Genomic DNA, 13,227 nt, shown 5'->3' on the forward strand with positions numbered 1-13,227 from the left:
ATGTCGTGTACAGGTACAGCTGCCCATGCAGCTTCAACACGATACCACAGTTCTGCAAGAGTAGTGACTGGCGTATTGTGACGAGCCAGTTGCTCGGCCACCATTGACCAGACGTTTCAATTGCTGAGAGATCGCCGGAGAATGTGCTGGCCAGGGCAGCAGTCGAACTTCTTCTGTATCCAGAAAGGCCCGTACAGCACCTGCAACATGCGGTCCTGCATTATCCTGGTGAAATGTAGGGTTTCGCAGGCATCGAATGAAGGGTAGAGCCACGGGTCGTAACACACCTGAAATGTAACGTCCACTGTTCAAAGTGCGGACAATGCGAACAAGAAGTGACAGAGACGTGTAACGAATGGCACCCCATACCATCACGCCCGGTGATACGCCAGTATGGTGATGACGAATATACGCTTCCAATGTGCGTTCACCACGATGTCGCCAAACACGGATGCGACCATCATGATGTTGTAAACAGAACCTCGATTCACCCCAAAAAATGACATTTTGCCATTCGTGCACCCAGGTTCGTCGTTGAGTACACCATCGCAGGCGCTCCTGTCTGTGATGCAGCGTCAAGGGTAACCGCAGCCATGGTCTCCGAGTTGATAGTCCATGCTGCTGCAAACGTCGTCGGACTGTTCGTCCAGATGGTTGTTGTCTTGCAAACGTCCCCATCTGTTGACTCACGGATCAAGACGTGATTGCACGATCCGTTACAGCCATGCGGATAAGATGCCTGTCATCTCGACTGCTAGTGATACGAGACCGTTGGGATCCAGCACGGCGTTCCGTATTACCCTCCTGAACTCACCGTTTTCATATTCTCCTAACAGTCATTGGATCTCGACCAACGCGAGCAGCAATGTCGCGATACGATAAACAGCAATCGCGATAGGCTTCAATCCGACCTTTATCAAAGTCGGAAACGTGATTGTACGCATTTCTCCTCCTTTCACGAGCCATCACAACAACGTTTCACCAGGCAACGCCGGTCGTCTGCTGTTTGTGTATGAGAAATAAGTTGGAAACTTTCCTCATGCGAGCACGTTGTAGGTGTCGCCACCGGCGCCAACCTTGTGTGAATGCTCTGAAAAGCTAATCATTTGCATATCACAGCATGTTCTTCCTGTCGGTTAAATTTCACGTCATCTTCGTGGTGTAGCATTTTTATGGCCCGTAGTGTATATTGGAATCACAACAATGGAAATTTGTGCCAGACCGGCACTCGAAACGAAATTTATTGCTTCACGCGAGTAATCTCCTTAACCGCTTCGGCCATCCGAGCACGAATCACGTCCAGAACCAAACTTCCATATGTTGTCGTCCACCTATCAAAGGCTGCACTCGTATGTTTTGTATTTGGAAAGACATATTTATTGAGAATCGAGGGCATGCATGCATGTCCGAAGGGACACTGCGTCGTATCTCTTAATACTACAGGCACCGTTATTTCGTAACCTTTTCCAAGGCTCGAAGTTTCGATCACTCTCCTGTTGTCTTCCGCAAGTTTCTTCTGGTCTCCCTGTGTGTGTTCAGTCACCTGCGAACACCTGTTGAGCACAAAATATCTGATCAGGTGAACATGGGCAACGGAGGAAGAAACGCGGAAAGATCAAAAAACAACGCACAATAATTTTACTACCGAGAAGTCTAGTAAGTAACAAAACAAAACAAAATCACAAATCAACATACATCTTTTACCTACTTTTCTACATAGTTACCTACGTTCTCAACACAGTCTCCCATCGCGGTACCAGTTTCAATAAGCCTTGTTCACAGTCCGTTTGGTTGGAGTACAGCCATCTGGGGACTCCTGGTTTCATTTTTGCATCTGTCGCAAAACATTCGCCGGTGAGGAATTTCTTTGATGAACCAAACAGATGGGAGCCCGACGCTACAAGGTCCGAACTGTATGGTGGATGCTGGAGCACCTCCCACCCAAAATTTGTCGATTTTCTCACGAACAGGAACAGTAACATGCGGGCGACACCATCAGCATTTATGTTGTGGCGTTTCTCACTAAGAGCCGACTCAACCAAAGTTTTAATGTAGGTTTCAGCATCCACAGTAGTCAGTGATCATAAAGTCCACCAATAACACACCATGCACATCCCAGAACACCGTCATACGCACTTTCCTAACACGCTGAGTCACTTTGAACTTTTTTCCTGCTGAGAGCCATCATGTTTCCAGTCCATAGAGGACTGCTTGGTTTCAGGCGTGTAGTGGTACACCCACGACTCATCACCAGGGACGATTCCTTTCAAAAAGTCGTGCCCTTCTGCAGCGTAACCAATAAAGTGATCCAAGCTTGTTATATTCACAAGCCCTTGTTGTTGTCTGTCAGGTACGTAGGCACCCAGTGAGCACTCTTCTTCTTCTTTGTCTTTGGGCCTTTATCCCACTCCAATGAGGGGTCGGCCTTGTTAGGACGGATATGGCAGTGTTAGTTGCTGAGGGTGGCCGGGTGCCCTTCCTTCCGCCACCCCAAACCCCCGAGTCATCAGTAGTGTACCCCAGCTTTCTGCATCTAGTGTAAGCCATGAAAGAGTACGAACGTATGCAAATGTCTGTGAGTCGTGTAACTGAGGTGGAACATGGGGACCAGCCCTGTATTCACGTAGTGGGATGTGGAAAACCGCAGAAAACCACATCCAGGCTGGCCGGCACACCGGCCCTCGTCGTTAATCCGCTGGGTGGATACGATGCTGGGCCACTGTGCCCTCCCAAGTACAGGAAGCAGCGCATCAGCGCTCTCGGCTACCCTGGCGGGTTGGCACGCAGCGATCACCAACTTTACAAAATTTCAGTGTGTCATGAACACTATCGTACATCACACCATACGAAACTTTAAAGTGCTGCGATAATGTTCCGCGATCGTCAAAAATTGCTGCCTCAATGGCTCTGACATCCTGCGGGACTGTAGCTTTTACCGGCCGCCCGGAGCGTGGGGAATCACAGGTTTACACGGCCATCTTGGAAGAATGCGCAGCACCTGGAAACACTGCTGCACAGCCGTCCCCACACACGCCACGCATGTCCCTCTGAATTTCACTCGCTTTATGCCCTTTGGCCCAAAATATGGAACTACACTTCGCTACTTTTCGTAAGTTGACGACAGTAACATGCGCACCCTGTTTGTTTCATAGATCTCGCTTCTGTCGCTAAAGTTGCACTTGAAAATAAAATACCCTCTGTAGCACAAACTATATAGTAGTGAAATTTTTAAAATTCCAGCTGCAATGCCAGGGGAGAAAGATATTATTGTGCGTTACTTCCCGATCATCCCTCGTATTTAAAGAAAACAACATCCGCTTCAGTTGCTAGTAATTTCTTAATTTATTGCACGACATGTTTCGGAGCCTAAAGCTTCATCTTCAGGTACCGCCAAATAATTATGGAAACATAAATGTCAGATAAACGCGTGGGAGTGTAGGACCAGCAACCGCGGCGCCCGTCTCGATAGCACAACACGGAAGTGATTAGTTCAGCCGGCCAGGGAACCAGCTCACCGCTTATTTTTCCCCCACGTCGCTGCTCCCTATGTCAGACGCTTCCGCGGAAGCTATCAGCTGGCTCCCTGGCGGGCAGCACTAGTCATCCCACGGGTGTATTTGACATGGATGTGACACGCCATGACTTGACTGGCCAGACCTCCACTCAACTATATTTCCAGAATTATTTGGTGGCACTTGAAGATGAAGCTTTAGGCTTAGAAACCGGTCATGCAATAAATAAGGAAATTACTGGCAAATGAAGCGGATTTTTTAATTCTATAAGGCAGTGTTGACTGTTCTGAATAGTGACTGTGAAATCCCTGAGCTAGCAGGACAGAGCAAATGAGGTTATATTTGTGGAAAGGGGCCAAAATAAGTTACTGTCAGTTGCACTCAACATATAAACTTTATTTGTTCAAACACTCAATCACACAAGCAAGAATCAAAAACTCTCGAGGCTTTATCGAAAGACCTCATTTGATTTAATTTAGATCGGCTGAAGGCCACATCGAAAACCCAAGGCACAAGGCCTAAGCAAGGAGTTGAGATACAGGAGTTCTTCTGGAGGTTTCACTTCTTTAGAAACAAGTTTTTATCTTCAGTGTAAATAGGCTGAAAGCCTTAGCTTAAATTTTTCTCATAGAACTCGGCTGAAGGCCACACATTAATTAAGAACAGTGTTATGGCTTAAGGCCGAGACAAAGATTTTCAATATTTAGTCTAAATAGGCTGAAACTCGGGCGAAGGCTGCATAACAACAAAACAATTTAACTTCTTAAGACCTAGGAAGAAGAGCTTTCAATCTGAAAAGACTGAAGGCCTTATCTCAAAATATTTTAGTGTAAAACTCGGCTGAAGGCCTCACACTAAAGAATAACAATCTTATGAGTTACGGGCAAGACAAGGATTTTGAATTTTTAATTTAAGAGAGATGAAAACTCGGCTGAAGGCCACATACAAACTAGAAAATATTTCTTATGGCTTACGGCGTAGACAAAATTTTTCAACTTCTGATTTGAAAAGGCTGAAAACTCGGCTGAAGGCCACATACCAACTTGAAACAAATTTACGGCTTAAGGCCTTGGCACGAGGAATATTCAATTTTAGTTTTGAAAAGCTGAAACTCAGCTGAAGGCCACATATCAAATAAGAAACTATTTTTTTTTTTTACGGCTTAAGGCTTAAGAAGAAAAGCCTTGCAATTTTAATATGCTAAAACTCGGCTGAAGGCCACACAAAGTACTTAAGACTAAAACGGAAATCACTATGTAAAATACAAGGAGCGGCGCTCAGAAGGTTCCAAGGGTTGGCCTGGCTAGTTAACACTAATACACTTATAGGTGAGACAGGCAGCCAGACTGACAACCTCTTAATCGGAAGGCAACCCAACTAAAAGCCAGCCGCCGGCCAAAGTGGCCGTGCGGTTAAAGGCACTGCAGTCTGGAACCCAAGACCGCTACGGTCGCAGGTTCGAATCCTGCCTCGGGCATGGATGTTTGTGATGTCCTTATGTTAGTTAGGGTTAACTAGTTCTATGTTCTAGGGGACTAATGACCTCAGCAGTTGAGTCCCATAGTGCTCAGAGCCATTTGAACCATTTTTTTGAAAGCCAGCCGCCGAATCAACCAACAAGATCAGTTCTGCTCCACCTAACCAGCAAAACGACAGCAAGATGTCAACAGCACAACGTTCTGTATACTTGTGCCCAGTCCAGCCACGTCAGAATAAACGCCCAACAACACCTAAGCTGTCGAACTACACGCCGTGCTGGATAGCATCAACACGACGAGGAAAATACACTGCGGAAATTACGTCAACGACCAGGGAAAGTAACCGGAACGTCAACGGCCACAAGGCAGAAGATACCGTTGGTACACTTCATTAATGAAGGAATGAATTAAATTAAGTTAAACACCACACAGGAAGATGGCTGCAATTCTAGCTGACTTCAATGCACACTCGTTTTTGCTCGCGGGAATATCCCAGAAAGCGACAACCAGGATCAAAAGAAGACATGTGATATCAGTTGAGGCTTGACAGTAGGCTAAGTGAGCACTCAACTTTAGTGTCCAGGATCGGTGGGCGACAAACTTCGTAACACTCGCAAGTATGAAACGTCCCCTTTGAACAATTTTACATGTGAAACGTCCACTTAGAACAATTATACAAGCCTGTGCTTAACCTGACACACAATATTATTTAGCGCAACGCAATCTGACTTTCAATAACCCCTACAAAACAATGGCCCTGACTAACTTTAACCTATACCTTTTACAAATCACTTACCTCACAAAAATCTTCGCTACTCAAGCTACTGCAAAACAGCGAGCGCCACTACTGCCAGCTAAATAAAAGATTCAAACTACTGAAGGTACTAACTACTGATAGGGATAGTTAGCAAATGAAAGATATTAATAGAGAACAAACAATGTATTTACCTTAATATTCATAATTGACATTCAGTCTTACAGATTATCAAAACTCCGCCATCTCTCTCCCCACGTCCACCACTGCTGGCGGCTCACCTCCAACTGCCCAGCGCTACGCGCTGTTCGCATCCAGCTATAGCAGTTCATGACAATAATGGCAGACAACAATGCAAACTAGCCACATACTGCACACAGCACAGCCAGTGATTTTCATACAGAGTGCTATGTAACGTTGCCAATAAAAAACATAAACAGCAAACTTACATAAAGAAAGCCTAAACAGCCTACTTACACAAGGAGCGCCTCACAACTCCAACTGCATCTGCATGCTGCCAGCAGATCCAGCAGACTTCGCGCCACGGAGGCTTCCTCGCTGCTCCGCCACAACCGACCGACTGCCTAGGCCCGGAAACGGTCAAAGGACGAAATACACTTCGGCCGATGAGACGACCGACTGAGCAACCAACCAACGGTCGTTCCCACTCCAGTCTCCGGCAAGCCTTTTTTACACCAGTTACATACTTAGTTGGTGACATCTAGGGATTACTCCTTCACCTTACCCATGGCTCATTCACTTCTGCAGTTCGTGATGATGCACCCTTGAAGCTGGACGAGACTACTATCGGGGAAATAAAAGTGCTTGCGCCTTTGTATGGGACACATGTGATGGCGCATGTTGGTACACCTAATGTAGAACTGTCCAGTTACATAGTTTTCTAGGATGTGACCAGCGATCTTGGGGTTATTCATACAAAGGGCATATATAAGGCTGCAAGCCTGCAATATTTTTCCGGCTGTATTTAGACAGCTAGGGCCCGCCATCTGAAAACTTTTACGCTGGTTGTAGTGCTTCAATCACAAGCGGACATTCAAATGTGTAAATAAACTATCTTGATTGCGCTTGGTGGGTATGTAGAAGGATCAAAACAATACAATACATATTTTTTTCGTTTTCGTTACATTTCACTTTCAAGGAGTAAAACTCACTCCAAAAAGTAATTTGGCGTATTGGGTTTAGAGGGAATATCTTCGAAGCCGTGATATATAAAAGATGTGTTTCATATAAAAGTTGAAATATAATCTACGTTCTTGAAAACTCTATAATCAACTTTTTCAGTAATCTGACATTTTGCAAAATATTCCACCACCACTAAGTAAATGTAGAAACTTTTTATTGCAATGTATATTAAGGAAGCTTTCTTGCCACATACAGTTATGTGTATTAAAGTTGTCACTGAACTACCGTTCTTGGAAAATAAGCTGTAAAAATGTGCTGTCGGACTATTTTCAACAAACCCAATTAAAATATCTAAATGTTCATTACTATACCAATTATTTATTTTACTTGTTTTTGTTTTGTTTTAAATTGTTATATTTACGTTTTTTAGTTTACTATTACACATCTCTGTAATTTATTAACTGAAAATAATAAATAACTCATTATTACGATTTGAAGTTTTTACAGTAATGATAATCTGAAAGAAAATGTTTGAAACTTAAGGTTTTTCTTACACTGTGAACACAGAACGAACGAAATTTCTTCACTTAATACACACAACGGACAACATAATATGAAACACAATTCAGCAGGTTTCTCAGACTGTGGCAGGCGACTCTCTAAATATCCTGATTTGTATCAGAAGTATTTCAGTAGATTGTAAAACCTTGGCAAAGAGAGCTTATAACACTCCTACCTGCTACTGCTATACCATAACCTCGAAACTGGAGGCAATTTGCAAAACAGAATTATTTTGTTAGAGTGATAATGCTATAAAGCAACAGAGCAGTGTTACCCTCTGAGAGGAATTTTGTTATGTTGACCATGTTGTACCTAACGGAGGTGGCTTATCGGAAGTGAAAGTCAGAATTACGTGAATATTTGAACAGTAACAAACAAAATTTTGCCTATCTGCACTGTTTAACTGGTAAAGAAAACGGTCGCCAGCCTAACTAGGCAAGAGAATGATTAACATTCTCGTTTAAGAAAGTAGGTATAAGTAACTATAACGGATAAACACAACCTATACTTTGTCACACGCGAGTGCAGTGAACTCTGACACATACATATGTTTACGGTAAGATTGAAACTAACAGAGCAGCAGAAACTATTTGCAAAATTATAAGAGACACCGAAACACACTATTACTTTCAATGTAAGATACTGACTCACCTTCTGCGATTTACAAGCAGTAATGTGATCATTTACTAAGCAAAACTTTATAAGCCTCAGTCTTAAGAATTTTTAATTTGAAGTTGGCAACAACACATTAATAAGCAGTTTTACTAGGAAAATTATATTCAGCAAGCATCATTGACTTTAACTCACTCTCTTGCCACATTAACTTTAACTTTCTCTTTACTATGTTCAAGAGGCATTAATTAGAGAAAAAACACTGGTTTTTAATGTTCTTTCAGTAGGGACACTCGGATATCACTTTAGCTCAAAAGGAGAGGAACCTGAGAGGTGTTATGACGAGGAGAATAATCAAGGTAGGTACATAAATTCAGATATAAATTACCTTATATTTGAGCACACTAACACATCCATTAAGCTGATCCTTCACTGTACATCATTATAGTATTACGTTACAGTGATTGTACAACGTGGTGGCAACTGCATGTTGGTAGGTGGATTCGCAGACAGAATTGCTGGACTCTGTCATTTCTTGGTGGCGACGACAGATACAAATTCCAGAATAGTTCCAGCTATTTATCCATCCATCCGAGGCATTGGAAAGCGGCAGGAAAAGCCTCTCTCGGAACCAGCACGATATGCAACATTTACATGACAGTGCACAGTTTGGTAGCTCGTCTCCGACTCGTAGCTCGTAGCTCGTCCCCGACTCGTAGCTCGTCTCCGACTGACTATCAGTTCCACCTTTTCTACATAGGCCAACTACAATTTGCGCGCGCTACACACTTCCGTTCCCGAGGGGAACCACTACACCATTTACATACAAACTAACTAAGAACCCCAACTGAGGATCAGCAATTTACATAACAGCAACCAAATGCATTAAATAAAACAAAACATTTACACATATTGACATCTCTACAAAAAATTATTCACACAAAACTACAATTATATACAGTAAGTTTTGTTCCCTCCAAATGGGACAAAGAGTTTAAATGAAAGATACATCCATAACACCTAAGTGGTGTTGGCTGAAAAAAAATATGTTATTCCATCCAACTTTAGTTGGGACAAAAAAAATACATATTACAAACATACAGTATATACACTAAGAAACTTCAAACCATTCTTCCAAAATATTTTCAAAATAGGATATCTAAAGCAATTTTCAATTTCACACTGGTTTAAAGAAAGTAAATATTCACAGACACCCAAGCATCCTCATGGTCACAGTATGTTTTACAAGATTCAACAATTAATGTAATATTGAAAATTTCAGTTTGCATCCAGATATGCACAAATATTTACACAAACAACTATGAGAACCTTTTTCCAACTGACTCTTTAAATACCAAAGTAGCTTTGCAAGGTTTTTTCAACATAATTAACTTTAAAGCTGCTCTTCATTAATAGCAGTCCAAAATATTTGTTGCACATAAACACACTAACATATTCAGAGCCTATCTTTAATCATCACTGCTGTGTTTTAAAACAAGGCAGTCCAAAACTTTAACTTATTTCAAAAAACCTATTATCAAAAACATCTACATCCATTTAAATAAGAATGCATATATATTTTATAATAACTTTTCACTGACTTCAATAAGAATAGTCAGTTCATAACATATTGCTCAAAAAACCTAACTTAGTTCACTGCTTGCCTCAGCACTAGCAGTCCATGTTACACATTCTGCCCATTATCGGTTTGGCAGCCTTTGTATGTAAACATTTAGGCACAAATACACAATTTAGATTAAGAACACTAAAAGACACATTTTTAAATTAATACACTGCCTCATCCTCTAGGTTTGGCAGTTCATGACCACTTATCAACTTCTTGCCCCACAATGGCAAGTCCTTTGGCTCCTGCTCACATAGCATATTTTGTAGTCCTTAGCTTTAGGACCACAGCATTTTCATTGTTTTGCTGCCCAACAATATATTTTTTGAGCAGTTTATTGTCATCATCTTTAATTTTTTCATCATTATGTCACGTCTTTGTTATCAATTGCATTAGTGATATAAAACATGAAACCTGTAGCTTTGAAACAGTAATTAGACACTGGCAACAAAATCATTTCTTTACACCATGACCAAATCAGGTAACATATACATTAACCAAGTAAATTTTAAATGACATTTTTGGTATAATGACAATGTTTAGGAGTTATTTGAGAGTCCCAGATTTGTGATTTTTCTCCCCATTTTCTTACTCAGTATCTAGTTTAATTATTTTTCCACACAGTTAGGTCATCAGATATGTCAAGCTCAGAACAATAATTTTACATCCTACTGCAAGTGATTTCTGCCAACCTTTTGTGGCACTAAACACATACATCTCACATCTGCTTTGCAGACATTCGTCAGGTTTATCTCCTCAATTTTAAACACACATAAAGTTTTTCAACATCATAATTATCCCTATTTTCAAAAACATTTACATTTAGTCATAATATGGCACTCATTTACCTTTTCTTTTCAGTAACCTATTCTTTTCTCATCTATACTTTCTTTCCAATTACTTTTCCATTTTTCCTTTACAGTACCCACTATACTTTCATTATTCTTGGTCATTTTCTAGTGTACCCAATTTAATTATTCATTAACTTGTCCTCAAACAATATACATTATCTTACATCTACATCTACACTTTTTTGGTTTACTCTGATAGAGAAGAAGGAAAGAAGATAGTAAAAGTTCAGAATGATGAAGAGGAAGGTTGGCAGCACAAAGAGAAACGGAAGTAGTGCTGGCAACGACTCGGGTCCCTGGTGCTCGTCAGGCACCTGACAATGCAAAGAGTGCATGTCCCCTGAGGCTTAACAACCCTCATCTGAGGACATGTACCTTTAAATACACAACATGGTGTAAACATAAGCCCTTTCTGGTCTTTAAGTATATTAGAAATTAATTATTATCTTTGTGAAGTTCTTTGCACTTTCATGGAGTTACCATAATCATCATTATTCATAAAGTTTTCAGGTTTTTCACTCTACATGCCCCTTATCTTCATAATTACACTGGTAACAATTAGTATTCAATTGAAAATAAACAGATCCTAAGCAAAGTTAAAGAATACACTACAATAAATAGGCAACAACCTGCCACAGGCCTCAAGATCAACAAAACAATAATCCACTTTCAGGTAACACTCAGATATAATAATAATAATAATAATAAAGTCATGCATTAAATTAACAGTATATATACATAAATCCTGCCCCCAGTCTCTTTACTAACAAGGCAGTCTTTTATGGTTCATAAAACAGTCAATTAGTCTGGTGGCTTTTTAGGCCTCCTACTTTCTACATTTTTCACTAAGCTATTCAGATCTTGCCAACGTTTTGTTTCATCAGGAGGCTTTTTAGGTTTTGAAATTTCAAAGTCTTTAACAAGGTACAACATTTCCTGTTCTGCTATCATTTTATCAGGTGGTTCTTTTTGTTCCTGTAATTCACACTCATTCAAAACATTGGTTAAGGCTTGCACCAGTATAGTATCATCTGGAGGTTCCTGCAAATTATGCCCCTGTGTTACATTACTTAATAATTCATTTGGTTTTGGCCAGGTTCTACTTTCTGTATTTTGCTTTGGAAAAATGTCACTAATTTTCTCATACCCTCTTTCAGTAAATGTATATTCACTTTCGTTTACACCTGAAAATTCATCATCTCTGGAGTCATCACTACTCTCTTCCTCACCACCAGATTCACTTAAGTACTCTACTTTTGAACAATAGGGGAAGTTAGTATATTCATTCTTATCTGTATTCGTATGCCCTTCATCATCTGAACTATCACTGACTTCATTTTCATCATCAGATTCGAGCAGGAAAGCAACTTTTAGACAGTGGAGCAGATTATCATTAGATGTTTCAGCCACGTCGTTTTCGACTCATTTTCTACACAATGCATATTGTTTGGACACTCAGGTACTTCAGTAGTAGCACTTTGGACAATTTCAGCATTAGTTTCGTACATAGTATACTCGTCATATGCATGGATAACCTTTGTTTCACTGATTCCATTACTATCAGTTTCAGATAATCGTGCGAAATCCCTACCAGACCCTTCTGCATCAGAGCCACAAAATACCTTTCCATCAACATTAATTTCACCTGCACTGTTTAAAATGTCATGTTTACTAACGTCCTCCTTTAAATCACTTTCACCTATTATTAGTTGTGCACAAGTCTTTTGCGTGGCATATTTCATCATAACCTCCCCCACATCTACGTCATTGACCTCATACACATCATTAACAGTACAAATATCCTCCTTTTCACTCGCATTTTCTGGCTCACTTTCATTATTTAATAATGCCTTTTCACACGATTCTGACCTTGAAAGATCATTGAATGACATATCAATTTTTTCGATAATTCTGTTGCATTGCATTTCGATTTGTTTACTTTGTGCTGCCATTTGTGCAGATATATCATCATAGTGCGCTGCAAACTGTTGCCCCAGTGCTGCAATTTGTGTAGATATATCGTCATAGTGCGCTGCCAATTGTGTAGATATATTGTCATTTTGCGCTGCAAATTGCGCAGACAGCATCCTAATCAAATCAGTCATATCTGGTGTCTTTTCACTTTTGGTTTTTACTGCATTTTCGTGTTCACGTCCTACGTCCCTTGCGGTTTCCGGTGATTCGAACATATCCCTCGATTCGTTAGCATAGTCATTGTCTTTAGCAACATCGTCTGTTTCATCCTGTTTAGTGTGTGCAATGTTCGTAGCTTGGATAGGTTTGTTTACGTCCGCCTGTACTCGCATGTCGCGCGTCGTGCCATCTATTGTTAAGCAGTCCAACTTGCTACCGGCCACAATCTGTTCCTGCTCGTCTGGGTTTATTTCTAGTTTCCTGTCCATTTTAGTTATTATTAAGTATTGATACTTTTAATTTTCAATTTAAGCTGAACTTTCACTATCCGTTCTGTCAAATGGTGCACAGGTTCGTGCCGCTGGACGTTTTATGTTCACTCTATGTTTGTAAAATGCTACTTATAATTATTTTTTTCTGAACTGAACAACGTCCTGTCACGCGGCGCGACGTATAGCACTCCTACCTGCTACTGCTATGCCATAACCTCGAAACTGGAGGCAATTTGCAAAACAGAATTATTTTGTTAGAGTGATAATGGTATAAAGCAACAGAGCAG

This window comes from Schistocerca cancellata, chromosome 5 (genome assembly GCF_023864275.1).
Source record: "Schistocerca cancellata isolate TAMUIC-IGC-003103 chromosome 5, iqSchCanc2.1, whole genome shotgun sequence".
Taxonomy (NCBI): domain Eukaryota; kingdom Metazoa; phylum Arthropoda; class Insecta; order Orthoptera; family Acrididae; genus Schistocerca; species Schistocerca cancellata.